The sequence below is a fragment of the Dermacentor albipictus genome, chromosome 1, assembly GCF_038994185.2.
Source record: "Dermacentor albipictus isolate Rhodes 1998 colony chromosome 1, USDA_Dalb.pri_finalv2, whole genome shotgun sequence".
Lineage (NCBI taxonomy): Eukaryota > Metazoa > Arthropoda > Arachnida > Ixodida > Ixodidae > Dermacentor > Dermacentor albipictus.
This window is the reverse complement of record NC_091821.1, coordinates 84178179-84198598: the sequence shown is the minus strand read 5'-3', so window position 1 is coordinate 84198598 and position 20420 is coordinate 84178179. Positions and strand designations below refer to the sequence as shown.

General features: G+C 46.7%; 1 protein-coding gene and 1 long non-coding RNA gene across 3 annotated transcripts in view; one reads left to right on the top strand and one right to left on the bottom strand.

Annotated features, from left to right (window-relative positions):
• LOC139048582 (uncharacterized) overlaps window positions 1–20420 on the bottom strand; it is a 303847-nt gene that overhangs the window by 226215 nt on the left and 57212 nt on the right. The window lies entirely within an intron of this gene.
• The window catches only part of LOC135907476 (uncharacterized), a 268272-nt gene continuing 247942 nt past the window's right edge, over window positions 91–20420 (top strand). For both annotated transcript variants that reach the window (XR_010566012.1, XR_011507782.1), the window contains exon 1: window positions 91–456. This is a non-coding gene — a long non-coding RNA (uncharacterized lncRNA). The remainder of the gene's footprint in view (window positions 457–20420) is intronic.

Genomic DNA, 20420 nt, shown 5'->3' with positions numbered 1-20420 from the left:
TGACGTTCCGATCATTATAAGCCGTTATCGCTCCTTAGCGCCTTATCCATCCGCGTCGACCCATTGTGAACCGTGACCAAGCGTAGTCAGGCGGCGGCTTCGTACGGCACCGCCACGCGGGCTGTACTACCAGTACTACCTTGAAGGCGATCCGCGATGCCGACAAAGAGCGCCGAATGCTGATAACCTTGCGCGCGATGTTCTCGCCGCTTACTTAACGTTGAAGAGATACGCGCGTGTCCGTACCTTCGAAGCGATCTGCGAATGTGGCAGAGCGCTGCGCGCGCTGAGAGCTTCGTGAGCGCTGTGTTCCCGCCGCTTCGTTGGCGTTGAAGCGAGAGGCAGCACGAAGCCGAATTTGCTCGCTGCTGTGGGCGCCATGTCGAAAGTGGTCGTCTTACGGGACGGACGGACGGAGGGAGGGAGAGACGGACGGATGCGCAGTTTTATCATTGGGTAAGCATAGAAATCCTTACGCATTCAAAAATTTCGTCTTGACTTAGGCGGGCGAAACGAGAACGGCGTCTTGGCTATCTGAGCGTAGACAACGAGCCCCTCCGAATGTTTCATTATTTAATTCTTGCCCACGCAGGCTGAGAAAGCGGCATATACGCGCTGCTGAGACTTATGTTCATGAAATTCTATAGTAGTTGCTCGTCACCACTTTAATGAAGCGAGGTCGTTTGAATCAAATATGCCCTGCACAGTGATATTAAATCAAGTAGAACTCGCGTTCTACAGTAACAAGGGGAGGAAGTCGTAATTAAACATGCGAGCGTAGTGCATTATTTTTTGTTGCACCGCTTCGCATCCAAGTCTGGTTCTGCTTCCGCAAGCGGGCTGTATGTGTGCAGACAGCTCCGTACGGACACAGCCGATGTGAACAGAGAGAGTATAGAACTAGGGGCATTCCGCATTGAAGGTTGACACTTCAGCTAGTGTATATACGTACTCTTACACAAACGCTCTAGTAACCTCAGGCCCTCCGGTCCGTCTTTGCAACATCATGCGGATTTGTTGGGAGGAATAATATGGTAGACCTTCGACAAATACCCGCTTCCTTTATTTATTGACTGACTTGCAGCACATTTGCAAACGTTCCCTATTTCTAAAGACACATCCGTGCGAGCGACGGGTTCAAACGGGACACTCCTAAGCAACCACCACTGCGCGTGTGTTTATTTTCACTCGGTTTGTGCGCTTTCACTGGACACGAAAGCACGCGCCAGCGCATGGACGAGCAGCCCAAAAGGAATTCCACGACTGAAGTTCAGACAGAGTGTGCGGTACAAATGAAGAGACTTCCATTAACAGAGACATGTGCTCGTCTGGCATTGGCTTTTTGGCTCAGGCGCAAGATGGTCTCTCCCTCAGTATCCGGCGGTCCCTCTTGAAGATGTTTTTCTCTCTCTCTTTCTTTGTGGTCGCTCTTCGTGCGTTTTCCTTTCGTGTGTGCGCCCCGAGTTCAAGTTGGGCGCCCAAAGCGGAACCGCAAATCGACCTTGACTTCCCCCAGTCCCAGAATGACCGCTGCGAGCTTTGCGCACCGTATACTATGGAGAAGAAAAAAAAAAAAGCGCGACGTAGAAGAACAGCAAAGAGAAGGAAAGCAGTGTGGAAGGCAACGAAAGGAGGGTGAGGCGCAGTGGCTAAGCAGCGTCGCTTTCTTCTCCTCTTCGGCGGCCATTTCTCCTTCCACCACGGCCCGGTCATGGCCCGGTACGGTGGGCAGACCAAGGTGCCATAGGCTTGACCACAGCGCTGCGCCCTCTTCAGTTACGCACGAGAAAACGCTCCATCAAGTCACCTTCCTTGCCTGCCTCCTCGCCCGCTTGCCCGAGCAACCCGAGAAGCTTGGCGGGGCTAAATTATTACTGACCGCAACACACCACAGATCAGGTAGAAAACAAAGAAGAACGAGATGAAACGAGAAATGGCACTGCCAGAAAAAAAAAAAGTTGTATAGAGAGTACATGAGCAACCTGGTAGAAGATGCTTTTGTGAGGAAGCATGCAATGCTTAGACCCATTTTCGCCGTTGCTGCGTGCAATAACTTTTGACCTTCTCGGCGGTTGTAGCTGATGCATTAGCTGGATTCTTTTTTTTACCAAGGCACATGCCGACAAAATGCATGCCTGGGAGACACAATTAAAAGCTGTGTGTACACTTGTAATTGGCATCGTTCCTGTGCGCGTTCAACTAGGAATGACTGTGTTACAGTGCGCGTCAAAGCTGCCGCTTCCTCCTGTAGGTCCTACACTTGTGCCGTTTCCATCTGAACTTCTGAGCTACACTCAACGTGTTCGAAGTGGGAGGAGACGAGCCGAAAGCCGCGTGTGCGTGGAGGACCATGCGTGTCGGACGAAGAAAAACGGTCTTGCTTGGATTTATTTTTCTGCTTATCTCCTCATTTATTTTTGTCCACTCTCTTCCCCTGCTCTCGATATATGATTTTCGCACACCGCCTCCATGGATTTTGTAAGGATCTCACACTTACAGCTCAGCTTCGTGGTAGAAGAGAACAGCAGAAGAAAGGAAACTGGCTTCGTGCTAGCGCTCCTTCCCCCCTCCCCCTCTTTCTTGTATGGCGCAGAAGATTGCAAGGAAGGAGGGAGAAGGATGAAAAAGAACGGCCACGGGAGGGCTGCTATAGATCGGCGAGATGCAGCTTTGGGTGCCACGGAAATCGGAGCCAGTCGGCGTGGAGAAAGATGGGGAAGCTCCCTCGCATTCGCGCCAGCCAGATATCAGCCGAGCTTCTATCTTCGAGCTGGTCCTGGTTTGCGCGACGGCTCATATTTTCTGATAGCTTTGTTTTCTTTGTTTTTTTTTTACTTTGGCTGAAGCTATATCTCTAGAGAGGCGATGAACACGCTTCCTGGGAGGTCCTCACGCTGAAGACTTCCGTGTGGTGTTAGTGGCAGCGTTTGTCTACGAGCAAGCTCTGTTCTGCGCTTTGAATGTGCCGCAAATTTGAGCCTTTTCCGCATTAAGAAGAAATAAATATACGCACATATGCGTGTGTGCACCGCCTGTTGCTTGATTCCTCCCTTGCTGGCGCTGCCCTTTGTCGCGTTCCTATGGTTACTCCCTCCATCCCCTCCCCCTTCTTTTCTTCTTTTTTTTTTCTTCGGCTACGTGTGATTTATTTCCGGCACATAGGTGGGTCGCCTTCACTTCTCGCGCATAGCTGCCAGTACACTTCGCTCGAGGGTGTCGAATAGGGGGCGTTTCGCGGCGGTAAACGACTTCGCGATTTTTTTACCCCGCAATGGGCAAATGGAATCGATCGCGCTGTGATTACGGATGTACGGGCCTGCGGCATAGCTGCTTCGCGCTCTGGACGGCTCTGCGAAATTGCTGTCATGTAATGGAAATACGGCATGGGCGCATGAGTCTATTATACTTCTGTCTGCGTCGGTTCCTTTTATTATTACTGCATTTCTTTCTGTCTACTTATAGTAAACGGTTACAGATGTAGACCTAACGGTGAAATGTAGTTTTTCTTTTTCAAGGTTTCCAGTCGCACATTCCGAAATTCGCCAATTCTGCGTCACGACGTTTAATTTTCTGCAGTCGCGGGGAAGTGACAGTTAATTTTCTGCAGTCGCGGGGAAGTGCGGGGAAGTGACAATTGTCACTTCCCCAACAATAAGAATTAGCGCATAAACCTCCGTTTCGCAGAACAAAGCGCGTAGCATGCTAAAAGATAGAAATGAAAAGCTCTGTATATTCAGCCTCACATGCAACTTATACCATTCTCACCCACCTTACTCAATTCACCCTACCTCTAACACGTAAGAACTGCGTGTCGAAGTATATACGCGTTTATGGGGGAGCCTGCGTACCAAACTTACTACTTTCTCCTTTGACACAATTGCTGACGAATAGGCTGGGGTTCACGTGTTCTTCAATATTAAGGCGATACAAATGCTCCTATCGCTATAGCGAATTTGAAGTTCTAAAAAAAAAGAAATAAAGCGCACTAAGCCGAAGCCCTTATTTTCTCAGGCAAATCGAAATTGGCGAACAGGCTTTCACGTAAATGCCACCCTTTCCGTCATTTCTCGGTATTCTATATCTTTTTCGTGACTCGGCCAGTACCCTCAAGCCATCGAAACCTTCCTGTCACGATGTGAAAGCACATACCAAGGCAGGGGAGGAACTGAAGAAACAAGAAAGGAAAATTTAAGCGGCTATAATTGGGTCAGAAATGGCTCGCAGTTATGCCTCCACTGGCTGCCGCGAGTACGAAAGTTCGCCCCATTAGTCGTATTAGCAGCGCCGAAGCACTGCGAATCAGGCCCGATGGTAGCCCCAGAAGCATCACTTGTTCTCCTCGCCTCTGCGACCGGACTGCAGCGGGTGCCAAACAGGGCACTGTTGTAATGTGTGCGCACGTTATAAACGTGCATCCGTGCGTCGTCGACCCGGTGTTCATCCGTGCATGCACCTGCAGTAGTTATCCCGCTTCTTCTGAGTGACTCCTGCTACCGCTGAGAATATTCCCTGCACCTTCCCCTCTCTCGTTTTTTTTTTTTTTTTCGCATCACTACTTACTTGCACCTAGATGTATACATGCACTGAGTGTTCGAGCCTCTATACGTAGACGCACGCACTCGCCAACCTCTGACCCCGACGTGCCACCACCGGCCGAGTTTACCTGGCGTCGGGGGCACCCTGCACTCGCCCTTGCAGGCGCGCTCGCTTACACGCTTGCATGTTGCGCCTTTGTTTGAAGGCAGCGCCGCCTTCGGTAGCCGCCTTGTTCTCCCATGGAAGTCCGGCCCGTATCGAGGCGCTTTCGCGGCTCATTTTCAAGGTCGGCCGTAATTACGCCACCGTGGCCTCTGCGGCCGAGTCAAGTGGTTTCTTCTCCTCAATGCTCTACCTCCGCACGTTGCAGATCGCCCGAGTGTGTACCCGCAACGCAAGCCACTGTGGCATGCACGCAAGCCTCATGCCAGCAATACTATATTGATTGCGGTGGCTTGTTTTCCGTCCTATCCTCCGGCTGCCAGGCTACTGAGCTGTGTAGAGCTAGAGCGCGTTCATACATATAGACTCGCAGGCGCCGCCGTAAGTTAATTTTGCCCCGCCATCGGCAAGCAGGCGTTGCGGTATCGTGAAGGGCTGCCGCCCGTATGAGCGAGAACCGTATAATGACGGAAGGAAGGCATTGAGAAAAGAGCAAAAAGAAAGAAAGAAAGAAAGAAAGAAAGAAGGAAAGAAAGAAAGAAAGAAAGAGAAGATCAAAACAAGGAGCACAGTAGTGGCTCTCGCACGCGACTTGGAGCCCTGGTTTTAACCAGCGCACGTAACCATTCCAGAAAAACAAAATTAATCAAGGGAAGTGGGGAGGCATAACTGGCACTGAACGCTCATTTCCTGTCTTTCCCTGCGGCCGCTCTTCAAGATTTGCTACTTTTTACGGGCACAGAGCAATACGCTTGAATGTCAGAGTAAGAAAATATGGCGTAGCAAATGAAGAACGAAAAATAAAGGTAGCCGAAATTGCGTGGTGAGGCTCACACGCTGCTGGCGGTGCGTCAAAGAAAAGTGGATTGAGGAATCCGCATGCAAAGACTGCCAAAATGCACTCGTCGTTGCATATTTTCCATTTGTCTGCAACTTTTCGCCGAGTATGCCTTCTTTATTTCTTTTTTTCTTGCGCGCCTGGCTCTTTCGCTTCGTCAACCCGCTTTAAATTGGAACTCGCGTGCGAGCTCCTCTTGACGAGGAGCACCGCGCCGAAAAGAGGAGCTTCTTCACCGCCGTTTCCCGTTCTCTACATCACCCCTCCTTGGCCGGTGTGGACACGATTCGGGTTTTGCCGTGCACCGCGCACGTTGGGAACAGCCCGACTAAACTATATGGGCGTGTTTAACAATGCAGCACGCTTGCGTGTTTTGTGTTCCCCGCCAGTTAACTCCCGCGTGTTCCGTCTGACCCAATCATCTCTGTCTGCCAGGCACAGGGAAGAAAGTATACATAGGTTCACGAGGAATTCATGTTTCTGGTTAGTCAACCGAGCGGCAGCCGGGGTTTCAGCAATATGGGTTCGTCTTAGATCATGAATGCCCTTCAGTGGGGGCTCTATATTTCTTATACAGCGTAATTGAAGATGCAAACTTTTCTTTCAATGTACAAAGGTAATCACAGCACATGAATGTTACCGTCGTTGTTATTATTATTCGTGGTACGACAATGCTAAGGCTGAGCGGTTCATAGCTGGGGTAGGCCTGCGTATACAGCTTCAGGTGCGAGTCAGCTCCGATTCGTGCTAAACTAAGCCTCCTTGATGTCGACAAACCCTGTGTTTAAGCTTCTGAACACCTGGTGAAAACCCTAAGAATTGCTGACATACCTGTTCAGGCGAACGAGGTTCGTCCCGGCATTCGCGATGCCAGACGTGTCACGGGAATTCCGGTTGGCCTTCATCAAGGCGATGTTATCTTAGCTTTTCTTTAAGCTTTCGTGTCTCTGCTGCAGCTGGGTGCGTCTGAAATGTTCGTGTTGTCTGCTACAGAAAATTGTCCCAAGTACGTGGTTCTCGGCTACGGACGTTACAAATGTACGTATACATTCAGTCTCTATGACAGCGCCGTAAGTTACAGCATTTCGGGCATGCAACAGGAGCCTGAAGGCTACCACTGCGGTGCTCAATGCGCAACGGCAACGACAAATGGGTCTGCCTGTGAAATTGAAGACCGTCAGTGGCCTACAGATGCCGAAAAAAATTACGAATTGACGTCAATTTGCTGTGCTATCTTGCATAGAGAGAAGGAAATACGCGATTACAAGATCAAGAAATTGCGGCAGAAATCCTCTCACGTTGCATGTCACCGTTAACGAGAGTAGCCATGAAGCGATGTAGCAACACACCGTATTGCCACCGCATCGCTGCGTCATTTATGGGATGTGTATGCAGCCGGGCCCTTCTCTGGCGCCTCCTTCTGGACACGCTGCTTCATTCACCGCCGGGCAGCGAAGTCCGTGCCTCGTGCTTATGCGAATATAACATTCAAACACGTTTGTCTGATACGCAGGTTCGATACCGCCCAGCAACGTAGAAATTTTAAATGACACTTTTTTTTGCCACTGAAGGGTCATACATACTAACTGGCACATAGTTGCCCAAGTTTTCGTAGAAGATGTTGATCGAAAAGCAGCGCCTACCCTGTGCCACATACCCAGTCAACCAAGTTGTTCCGATGGTTGGTTTCGGACCCTGTTCCATCAGCACAGCAGCCCGATATTCTACCTATTAGTCCATAGACTGCATACTCCCAAAACCACAGGTTGGCGTGAAATGGGTTAACTGATGAGCCGCACATATGCGATGTCACATGCCCGTGACGCAAGTTGGCCCAATGATTGGTTTCGAACCCGGTTCAACAACAGCGCGATGCTCTAAACACTACACCATGTGCTATACATAGTGACCCAAGTTGGCGAGAAAACAGAAACAACGCCAGACAGACAACCCCCGAAAAGTGCGTGAAGTACCCTAATAATGCTAATCACATCAAAGCAACGTTGGGTGGCAGAGGCTGATGTGCGTCGTCAACAAGAAACTCGAGGCAGTATGTAGTCATGCAATGACGCTTGCAGCCAGCAAAAAAGCACCTAAAAAGGCAGCTGCGAGGCACTCCAGTTCTCCACAAATTGAATATATTAGGGAGCTTCTGTTTAAGTCCCTTTTCGTTCGTTAACTAGATGTACCTTTTTTCGTATTAGAACGACAGAAAGCTGAGCTAGTCGGTAAGGATTCATTATGCAAAAAAAAAAGGAGGTGAGGCGTACATAGACAGGACACAAGAGTAGAGAAGTGGACATCACGAACACCGACTATCGATCAACTGAAGGGAGCACTCCGGCGCAAAAGAAACAAGACACAAAACTGACCTGTGCAAGCTGAGGAATGGTATCACCACGTGTCAGTCGGGTACATATGCCGGTCTACGTCAAGAAACTGAATTACGCGTCGCTGAGGAAATTCCTTGGTAAACTATAATCCTCCCCCATAAAGATTACATTGACCACTTACTGAGGTAGCAGCGGAATCGAATTCTTCCCAATTGCAGAAAATCAGGTAATCATCAACATAACGAAATATCTTGATAACGCTATCACCTAAGGCTTTCTCTAAGCAGCTGTCAACCTTACTCAGGTAAATGTTGCTAAGAATAGGGGCAACCTTTGAGCCAACACAAACGCCTGGTTTCTGCAGAAAAACGACATCTCTCCATCCAATCAGCGTCGACTTCATGTACATTGAAAGCATTTCTAGAGAAGCTCCCGTGGAAACACCGCATCTGTCAATAAAAGCCGACTCTGGCACTTGTTCTTTAATGCACTCATTTACGGAATTAAGCAACCCGTCATGCGGCGAGGAATAATACAGGTCTTCGAAAGCCATACTAAATCCTGTACAGTCACCAGGATTTTCCTCTCGCAAGTACTGAACTAGTGCCTGAGAGTTACGCAAGCAAAAGGGGTCTGAAAAAACTAGTGAAGCTACGCAGTTCTGTAGGTAACTAGCAACACAGACCTGCCACGTCCCTTTCTCTGACACTATAGCACGAATAGAAATTTCTTGCTTATGGGTCTTCGCCGAGAAAAACAGTTCTAAGGTGAGGGATTTTGCTTTTTTGACCTTAGATACAAGCCTATCAAGATTATGTCTTGACAGAAGGTCAGCCGTGCGTTCCTTAACTTCTGAAGGATTGAGTTTTACTGGCTGTAAATTCTTTTCTACTGCTAAAACCGCTTTTTCTGAAAACATGTCATCCGGCATAATTACGAAATAACCTTCCTTGTCAGATATTAATGGTCTAAGTTTATGCTCCACAAGGCAATTAACTAACGGTTGGACAGGGTCAGGCGTCTTAAAATTAGTATTTGATTGTTTAGTGCTAGCAATGCAATCTGAAGTACAGCGCGAGCGTTCTTCTTCCGGGACGACATTATGGAGGAGGATTAAAGTTTACCAAGGAATTTTCTCAGCGACGCATAATTCAGTTTCTTGAAGTAGACCGACACATGTGCCTGACCGAGACGCGGGGATACCATTCCTGAGCTTGCGTAGACTAGGTTGGCGCCTTCTTTCTTTTTTAGCCTCAGTGCTCCCTTCAGTTGATAGTCGGCGTTCGTCGTGTCCACTTCTCTACTCTTGTGTCCTGTCTGCACGCCTGACCTCTTTTTTGCATAATGAATCCTTAGCAACTAGCTCAGCTTTCTGTCGTTCTAAGCTTCATTTCTAATACTCTGAGTGCTTTTCCATGTTCCCCTACTTATCTGCACAATCCTGCTTCGTTAGCTTCCTTAATTGCGATATGTACATTCCGCGCTTGAACCATGTCGTGGTTTATTCGTAATCATGTCGTCCCATTGGAAGTTGAAATGATGTGCGGCTTCCTTCAACCATCAACTGGACATATGCCAATAGGATTGGAGCTATTCTTTCCGTTGAATCATGGCGCCAAGTTAGGTTCTATCAGGAGTGTCTAAAGGTCCGTTGCGCGGCCCTTGGAGACAGTCGCCATTAGAACCGCCCCTACGCCGATTGGAATAGGCTAGCCGTGCAACACGCGCGCTTCCTATGGAGGATGAAATTTCTGGAGCTTCAACAAAGTAAGAGGAAACACCTTTCTAATTATTCACCGTCAAACAACGTACTGGTTCTTGGAGACGCCATCGTAAGTGATACCCATAGAAAAACCCTTGCTTTAAGTCTTAGTGAAAAATGATTTCTTCTGCATCAGTAAATTACCGTTCTACAACAAGCCAGAAAAAGCGCAAGAACGACATACGGGTGGCGATGCCTACTTAAGTTCCCTCATCTGGGGGCTGTGACGTCTTGGATTTTGATGGCATCTTCTAGGGCCCACTAACTATATATAGCGGTACAGACTGACTACATTGTGTTCTAAAGGGACCAAATATTAAACATAGAAAGTTTCGGGAACCTTTATTCAGCCAACGCGGCTCAAATGCGAAAACATACTTTGGAATCCCTGACGTCACGCTGATGTAACCGGCGCTGGGGTTTCAGCGCGAAATTCAAATACTGATACTTGGACCTTCATTTTCTCATCTAATAATCCAACTATATTTTTTTAAATGACTGCCTGCAGGGTTCTCAAGCAATGCTTCATTAGTCTGCACTGAATTATTGTTTCGCTTTAATGTCCCTATAAGCACTGTTTTAAGCTTAAGATAAAACGCGTTGGCGTTTAAGCATACCGCGCTCCATAACCAGGTTCGTCCCGGAAGAAGAACGCTCACGCTGTATTTCAGATTGCATTGCTAGCATTAAACAATCAAATTCTCATTTTAAGACGTCTGACCCTGTCCGACCGTTAGTTAATTACCTTGTGGAGCATAAATTCAGACCAGTAATATCTAACAAGGAAGGTTATTTCCTAATTATGCCAGGTGGCATGTTTTTAGAAGAAGCAATTTCAGCAATAGAAAAGAATTTGCAGCCAGTAAAACTCAAGCCTTCGGCAGTTAAGCAACGTGCGGTTGACCTCCTGTCAAGACATAATCTTGATAGGGTTGTCTCTAATGTGAAGAAAGCAAAATTCCTCACCTTAGAACTGTTTTTCTCGGCGAAGACCCATATGCAAGAAATTCCTTTTCGTGCTATATTGTCAGAGAAAGGGACGTGGCAGGTCTGTGTCGCTAGTTACCTATAGAACTGCTTAGCTTCACTAGTTTCTTCAGACCCCTTTTGCTTGCGTAGTTCTCAGGCACTATAGTTTAGTATTTGAGAGAGGATAATCCTGGTGACTGTACAGCTTCAGTATGGATATCGAATATTATTCCTTGCCGCATGACGGGTTGCTCAATTCCGTAAATGAGTGCATTAAAGAACAAGTGCAAGAGTCGGCTTTTATTGACAGATGCGGTGTTTCCGCGGGAGCTTTTCTAGAAATGCTTTCAATGTACTTGAAGTCGACGCTGATTGGATGGAGAGATGGAGTTTTTCTGCAGAAATCGGGCATTTGTATTGGCTCAAAGGTTGCCCCTATTCTTAGCAACATTTACCTGAGTAAGGTTGACAGCTGCTTAGAGAAAGCCTTAGGTGATAGCGTTATGAAGATATTTCGTTATGTTGATGATTACCTGATTTTATGCAATAGGGAAGAATTCGATTCCGCTGCTACCTCAGTAAATGGTCAATGTAATCTTTATGGGGGAGGATTATAGTTTACCAAGGAATTTCCTCAGCGACGCATAATTCAGTTTCTTGACGTAGACCGGCACATGTACCCGACTGACACGTGGTGACACCACTCCTGAGCTTGCGCAGGTCAGTTTTGTGTCTTCTTTCTTTTTTCGCCCGAGTGCTCCCTTCAGTTGATCGATAGTCGGCGTTCGTGGTGTTCACTTCTCTACTCTTGTCTCCTATCTGCATGCCTCACCTCTTCTTTTACCTTTTTTCGTGAAGGCTAAATCGGAGTGTACTGCTTGCCTTTCAGAAAGTACGCATGAATCCTCCTACTGGAGTCGACGACGCGAGCGCGGTACTCGACAGAACAATAAAACCACATACTTTTCCCTGTCAGCCATTGTCAACACTGCTCGCAGCTTCCTCGCCCCAATAAGGGGTGTCAAAATCACGCGTATATGCACACTCTCTCGGTGTACAGAAAAGCCCATAACTGATGCCATACTAGTCTCCCCTGCAGGTGCCGTAAGCCATTGCAGAAGCCGGAAATACATCATGAGCACTACGTTTGGGCCCTACCTACATCGTTCCCCGTGTCCAAGGCTATCTTGATGGTGCATGATCTTATTTATATTTTTCTGGTAAAATGGCGTTAGCGGCTCCACCACAAAGCATGCAGGGCATATGTATATCAAAGCTCTGTCCCTACTGATGGGCCCTCTCCACATCTGCTATAGTATATACTTTTTATTTTATTTAATAAAGTGTATCATCATCGTTATCAAGCACCGCCTTCCGATTATCGCTAGCTCAGGATCCGGAATGTTAGATAAGTATTGGTGTTTCTCGACATACGACCACAATTTCGCTCACTGGAGCAACTGCACCAGCCGAGTGGAACCGGTCGTTCACAAGGATCTCGTACTCACTCCTCATGCCATACCAGCTAATGCATCGAATGAGTATGCTTTAAGGAAATTGAAGTGTGACGACTTCCCTTTTATGGTGACCTCTGCGTACGCGCACTTCAGCGTTGCTAGCGGCATAGCGTGCGTGATTTACTGAGTGCCTACCTCTCCTTCCAATTTTCCTCTCTCCCTCCCCGCCTCCCCCAGAAACCTCCCGTCCTCCCTTTCCTGAATAAACAAATGAATAAATTCATTCATTCTGCGTACCACCGCGGGCTACTTTCAATCTCGCAGAATACTCCCACATCGCATATGCTGATTGGAGACTTAAACGCGCCTTATGCTGCTTCTGGTGATGTGATATCGACAGTCCAATGGCAGCTCCTTTTTGATTTTACACATAGAAATAATCTGGCTGTTCTTAATAACGGCGGGCAGTCAACGTTCTTTGAGAAGACCGGTTCAGTACTCTCTTTAGAATCTAATTGTCAACCAAACACTCAAAGACAATTCACGTGTATTTTCGGACAGCTTGCATACATTCGTAGAACTTGCGATACCAAGTACAGATATGGGCTTGGCCTAATCATGCGAATCTCGGGTTGAATTCAAAAAGCGTTTTCATCGTAAGTTCTGTGTGCCATTGACTGACTAATACTAAGTAATACTAATACTAAGTGCATTATCAGCTTTTTGTGAATACGGGTCCTGGCTTATTCGGAAGAGGATAATGTTGTTGGCTGCAGGATGATACAACCTTGTGGGACTTTCCAGCAATTGCTTCCCCTTAGCGCCGCCCGCCTTTCATAAAAGTCCAATGAACGCAAAAGCTATATGTATACCTGTAATCCGGAATTCTGCCACAGATACGTGGTGTCTACGAGAGATGTGCACTGGGCCTAGTCATATGCGAATATGACCCGTGCCGCTCAGGCCACCTGTTTTTTTGGTTAGTGTCAGCACGTACTTTAAGCCGTGAGTCTGTTGTCTACACAATGAGTAAGTGCAAAATTTGCGTCAGCGAGTTTCACTGGGGCAATGACATGACATGTCAAGCGATGGCGTCAGTTTAGGCTGGCGACCGAATGCCTCCAACAATCTACGGTATAGGACGACAACCTTAAACTATTTCGGCTTCGGGCCTGTCGAAACCGCGATTAAGAAGAGCACAGCGCTTTAAATGACGCACCGACTGCATATGTAACCGCTTGAAGCTGCCATATCGAAGTACACGAAACATCTTCGTCGAAAGAATAGGGCAGCCCTGTGATGTTCGTCGCATGCTGGAAGTCAACATTTTGGAATCGTATGACACATACTAAAGACCATCATCACCACTTAAACCTGCAAGAATCCGATTACTTCATTGTCCTTGGTGACCGCATCCAGTACCCGATAATTATGGCGGATGCATGTTACTGCGACTCGGGGTCGAAGACGAGAGACTGACTCTTGGAGCAGACGAAGCGGAGACGAGAAACTTTATACAATATGTACGATATCAGGTAATAGTATACAAGCAGCGGGGCCGAAGAGCACACCAGACGTCCAAGCTGCATAGCACCGGTCTCCACGGCGAGGGGTCACCAGTTCTGTGGAATTCTGAAGGCATACAGTGGATTTGTCGTGCTGCTCTGTGCCCCCGGACTGCTCAGTTTCACCCACGGAAAGGGTTCGGCAGTTTCCTGGAACTTTGCAGGTTGTCACAAGGGAAACCACTTCAGAGAACAAGGGGAGGGGGGTGGGGGAGCGCCCGTTGCCTCTATGTAGGCGCGCACTGTGACGCAACAATATGTAGACCTCTTGGCCTGTTATACGGGATGATCATTTCTGTTTTACGGCATTTTTAAAGATCGCCCTTGGTGGATAGCATAAATCTTGCGCTTGAACTGTATAATTCGAACAGGCGGATATTACTAGCACTATATACCGAAACATATGCAGCTAATTAACAAAAGTTCACTTTTTAACCTCATAATTATTTGCCTTGTGGTACAAATTGCAATCTACGAATCGTAGCTGGTCAGTCTGGAAGGCGTATCGATTTGAACTGAGATTCCACGATGGCACCAGTTTCGAGCTATTATTTCCCGGAATGTGGGACGAAATACATGGGCGTTCCACTTACTTTTGTGCTTCGATGCATGAAAAAGAGTTTTGTTAATAAAGCAAGTGGAACTACAGTGTTCTCTACGTCGAGTTTCATGCCGCATATCTCGAAAGTGGCATCATGCTGGCAATTGATTCCAAGTGGATACGCCGTGCAAACTCACCGGCTACAATTCTTAAATTGCAATATATACCGTAAAGTAATTAATGAAGAAGTTAATTAGCATTGTTGTTAATGAGTGGAATACGTGTTTCGTTTTCTCGCGCTAGTAATGTCCGCCTCTCTTAATAATTCAGCTCAAGGACTAGAATTATGTTGTCTACAACAGGTGACTTAAAAATTTCGTAAAACTTAAAAGTCATCACCCCTTATGCTCATCGATGTCACATACGACGATGTTACAAACCAGGGCCGTGATTTGTAGCGATGCTTTTTCCGATGTTACTCCTTTTCATGTTTTTTTTTTTCGTTTCGCAGTGATCATAGCAACGCTCAGCCCGCGTTGTCAGTGGGATCAGCCATCCGTGAACGACTGATAATAAATGTGGCATAGAATCGAGTGCAAGGCATCGCTACACAATCACGGCCCATGACCTTTGTGCGGTGAGTCGCTATCTAGAGCTCCGCCTTCCGCACGGCTTTCCACGACGTGAGGTAACTGTCGTATGTTGTCTATGGATTGGAGTAGCATTCCCAAATTAGAATGGCCAGAAGTCCCGAATGTGAAGTTTGTGGGAGCAAAGAGACGGATCGCGGCGCACATTCTGTGTGATTTTCCTCGTTTTAGTGCGCAAAAAAAAAAAAAAACGCGCTATGAACTACGGCTGAAAGGCTCGACAACCGTCCTCTTAAGAAAAACAAAATTCTTGGTACCTGGCCCCAGCCGACGTCAGCCCGAGTCGCTCTATAAGAACGGTAGTGTGTTTTTAAAATGATTTCGACTGAATGAAAAACTAATCGTTGTCAGTTGCCTTTCTATATAGAGCTGGTGCGAACAGGGTCTCAACGCCTCTTCTTTTTTTTTTCTTTTCGCCTCATTTTTTCTCCCACTTTACCTTCCCTCAGTTCAGATTAGCTAATTGAACAATTAGTCTGGTTATCCTCTCTGTCCTTAATCTTTATTGTTTTTTTATCTATCTTTATACGGTGACTTGTCTTACTTGACAAGTGAAAGTGCCATAACTTGTTGCTGCAGCCCTGCTTGTCAGATGAACCAGGCATATCTCATCCTCGAGGGGCGGCGCGCCATGCGCTCAGTCTCCCGAAACGCCACAGTGCCCAAGGTGGAGATGCGAAACATCCATGAGGTTTTCGCGACCGAATGTTTGAGGATTACAGCGGGGCGTGCAGCGAACCATTCCAGTTCCTACTGATTGGAAATTGACCGCCGGGACACCATTTGGTCTTTTTCCCCGGCTTCCCGAAGCGCAGGCACGTGTTACGCCCCATCCTCTGGTAGTTGCCAGCCTGCTCCTATGAAGACCAGTGCGGACCTATATCGTTCTATTCCTTTCCATCTTTTGGCGTATTCGTATGTTTTCGATAAATAAATAAATAAATAAATAAATAAATAAATAAATAAATAAATAAATAGTTGAAAGCTGTATCGAAGCTGTTTTAATGGAAGATGCTGACGAAATAGAACGCATATGTATTAAGGTGACTTGCTGGGGTCACAGCCTAAATGTATTTGGACTGTACAGGCCACCAGATGTCACCCCAGAATACCTTAGCAGACTGAAAAATTACATGGCTAAATTTGAAAATACGAAGGTCTTACTAATTGGTGACTTGAGCTTACCTGGAGTAGACTGGGAGCGCCTTGATGCTGGCATTAAGACCTCAAAACATGTTAACATAGTTTTTGACATTATGCTTATGCATGACCTGTTACGAGTAGCTCACGTACCAACGACGAGTACAGGGCGATTCCACCTCAATATCGCATCTTGTGTTTATTAACCGGAATTTCTCTCAGCACGCGGTGGAAGTAGGACAAGGTCTCTCTCATCACAACTTCGTGTGCGTTGCTTTTGCTCTTGTTCCCGTAACCAGCCAAAAAAATACATTACTTCGCCACTTTAAAGACTACTCTAGGGCTAACGATTACGCATAATTGAACATGCGGAACATCTTTTACCGATTTTGATGATACAGATGTCAGCGCACTCTGGACACGATTCAAAGAAATGTGTCGTTTCTGCATAGATAACTTTGTCCCAACCAAGCCCAAAAAATTAACAAGCAAACACCTTGGATAACTCGCACCGTTATTCATACGAAACGCAAAGTTAAGCGACTAAAAAAACGACAGGCACCGGCGGATTTGATATATAATGCGCAGAACAATGCGCAGCTCGAGAGAGTATTGCTATGCCAGTCACCTTTAGAACTTCCTTGCCTAACTTTATCAAAAGTGACCCCAGTAAATTCTGGAATTATATCAGCGAAAAGAAAAAAAACCTGTATCACATATGTCAATCGATGGAGTCAACGTAACAGATCAGAGAGCCATTGCCGAACATTTCAATGAATATTTCCCGAGCGTGTTTAACAGTTCCGTTTCAACCTGTGCATGTAACACGACAGTCTTTTCATGTGCAGATGCACCCTTCATTTGTTTTCCTGGTGTGGCATCTATGTTACTAAATTTGAAAACCAAAACTTCGTACAGGCCTGGCAATATTCCAAACATATTCCTACGACGATATGCTTTACATCTTGTTAAAGTTTTGGTTATTATTTTTCGCACTTCTTTGCTGACTTCACAACTACCCAGTGATTGGAAGAAAGCCCGAATTGCACCCGTCTTTAAAAAGGGAGACCGCCTGACACTAGAAAATTATCGTCCTAATTCACTAACTTCACAATGCTGTAAAATTATTGAATATATCATAGCTACTATTATAACGAAATTCCTCGAGGAACGCTGCATATTGACCAAATGTCAGCATAGATTTCGGAAAGGATTATCAACCGTAGCGCAACTCGTCACATTTCATTCTCTGGCATTGACTCGCGATAGACACGGTATACGATAGATATCAAATAAAACTCTTGCTTGGGCTAGTTGGTTCCTGCTTGAATCAGTAAAGGCAAGGCGCAAATGACAAGGACTGAAGAAGGACGCCGGTAAAAGGAAGCGGTAAAAGGAAGCGCGGACGTAAAAGGAAGCTAATCATACAACGTGATTATCTGCATATGTACAAAACATAGGGAATTACCTTTGAAATATGTAAATACAGGCAGAGTACTTGTTACATATTTTTGAAGTCGAGCAATAGGGCAGTCTCTAATGTAACAAGGCCGCTCAGAAAACGCGGAAAGCTGCCCTGTATACTTTTCGGGGTGCGGAAAATTACACATGATCGAGAAGCTTTGGGCCATGTTCAATGTCCTGGACCACCTTAGAGAGGAATAAAATGTCCAATAATAATAATAATAATAATAATAATAATAATAATAATAATAATAATAATAATAATAATAATAATAATAATAATACCAACAACAATATTAATAATAATAATAAATCCTTTCGTGTCTTTAAAGTAATCATCATCATCTTCTTTACCGCACCTAAATGTAACTGCCCTAGTAAGTATATATGTCTGCTTCATCTAGTTGTTGCGCTTATTTACATCAGAACAGCTGTGAACATGTCAGCGCATAGCTGCCACGACTCATTTCACGATTATCACCTTGCTCAGAGAAGCAAAGGAAGCCTTCTTATTGACCGGTCATTGCATCTTACGTCGGAACGTTGTGCATTTCGGAATATACACACACGACTTGTTTGCTCCAGTTTTGCTTCAGGCGTTCTCGGTCAAGAAGATTGGGCGCTTCTATAGAAAGCGCCGCAGAGTTTAAAACAGTCGCTGCTCTTTGCATAGGTTAAGCGCATACTCGCGAATAAAAATAGAAGCAAGCAAAAGCACTAGTCAGTCAAAGAACGCTGCGCGGAAAATGAAATGTAAACAAACGGGAAACATCACGACACTCATCTTCGTCGCAAACATTCGAGACTTGCAGGCTCTCATCTCCTTTACGAGGGAAGGAGAAATAAATGAAGGCAGCAATCGTAGTCATTTTGTTTCTTGTACCCTATGAAGGGGGCATCCAGCTGTACCTACACTGCGAGACTGCACGTTCGTGTGTTGCAGGTATATCGTGATATCTTACTATACATGGAGTATCACAGGCTATGTTTCATTTTTGCAATGTTTCACCCTTAGATGCTCTTTTCGTTCTTCTCAACGTGTTTCTAAAGCTCAGTTTCTCGCCGTTGACGTCATTCGCAGGCCAACATCTTGGCAGCGCGCCAGGAGGTGCTTCCACAGGTTGAAGCGTGTGCTTCAACCAATGAAAGAGGACAGTTTGGTCACGGTGGCGCGGTGTCCGGTTCCCTGGAACATCACATGGTGTTGCCCTCCGCGTATATAGCGGGTGGCAGAAACTGGTCACCCATAATAAGTGGTGAGCCATTCACAGTGGCAAAGCCACCGACAAACCAACTGATGGCGGCCACAGTATCGTGGAATGTTATTGAGGAAGCAGGACCCTCAGAGCGCCAAGCCATCCAGCAAGGTAAAGATCGCGAGCCGAAACACTTAGCCACCAAGACAGCCCTGCCTTGCGTGCCGTACACCGTCTTAGACTCAACAAACCCGCGGTTAGAGCAGCCAAGGCAGAAGCGAGACGCCGGAGTCTGCGAGCAAATGCACTAATTATGACAGAGGCACCTATGGCATTCACCGAACAGTTTCTCGACAACCCCTTCGGCTACAACTGCTCTGAATATCAACATGACAACCGTGCGGCAGATGTGGCCATTTACATTCGAGCCAAAGCACACGCGAAACGCTTGAACCTGTTCTAAGACACATCTACGAACGTGAATGAGGTGTGCGCAGTGCAACTATAGGCAATCAAGTCGTCGTCGCCAGTTGCCTACTTTATAATCAAAAGGTCAGCGTCTCATAGGTTGTCTCCTACCTGGCGTACATGGCGTACAGGTCTTGTCCAATGCATCTCGTGGGAGACCTTCAACAATCCCATAAAGAATGTTGATTTTCTGAACGATATTGTTGGTGTTGGAACTCACCACCCCGCCGGGGTCCGTCTCCGCATATAGGGGAACGTGCATCGAAGTTCCAAAACAACGATTGGATCCGCGACATTCAGCACATAACAACTCGCTTTAGCGATCACGAGGCCGCCAACGCTACATTAAAATAAATAAAGCAAGCAAAATTTAGTGTACACAAGTGTAAAAGGAATTGGAAAATGAAAGACATTCCATCAATCTTCAGAGCCATTTTAAGAGAAATAAGCAATCTCAATACCAACTGACATTGGCAGGAGCGAACATGTCCCGCGTTTAAAGCGTCTATGCCTCTGCATAATCACTCAATTTCGCCGGAGTAAGAAAGCATTCAGGCACCCGAAGCCACAGTATCTCGCATCTACAGTCAACCAAAGCACGCCTCACGCGCGTGCACGACCCTGGTGTGCAAATTTTGCTCAATCTCAACTCACAGTTAGCTGCGTGGCAACGACCTCAACGGTAGCAGCAGGCACATCTAAGCATCGTACACGTGAAGCCTTGACGAATGTAAAGGAGCCTGATCTAGCACTAAATCCGCGCTATAAATCTACCTACGCAAACAACTTTGCCCTAATCCTCGCCGTCTGTCTAAGCGAGCTGGGGCGAGAGACCACTGCTGCTTCCGTTATAGCTATTTCGATCTTTCCTCTGGGTGCCGTCACTCTAAAGTGATCTGGGTCCCACGTTAAGTTCATTTCGCTCAAATAAGAAATCGCAATGAAATTCAAACAAAACGAATTGAGTGGTAGTGCGTTTAACGAGTCTGATTCCCCTCAGGCCTATGCTAGCCCGCTTCTACGTTCACCTATCGAGCGCCTTGAATATAGACCCAGCGAGAGCGAGAAAAGCGCTCCTGTGTCGCTTTTTCTTATTGTAACTTTGTTTTCCTCTTCGTTACTGATACGTCTATAGGAGACCAGACGCGCTTCTTCGCGTAAGCCGGTAGTCGCCAGTGCACTTGTTCCGCAAACTGCGATCGTGCGAGGAACGTGGGTGGCTGACAATTACGTGCGCACTACAGAACGCCGCCCGCCTCCCGCAGCCACGACGCGGATGGAGCGCGTGGGACGAGGAAAGCGAGCGACCAGGAATGGCGTCGCGGGGCGACTCGACGCT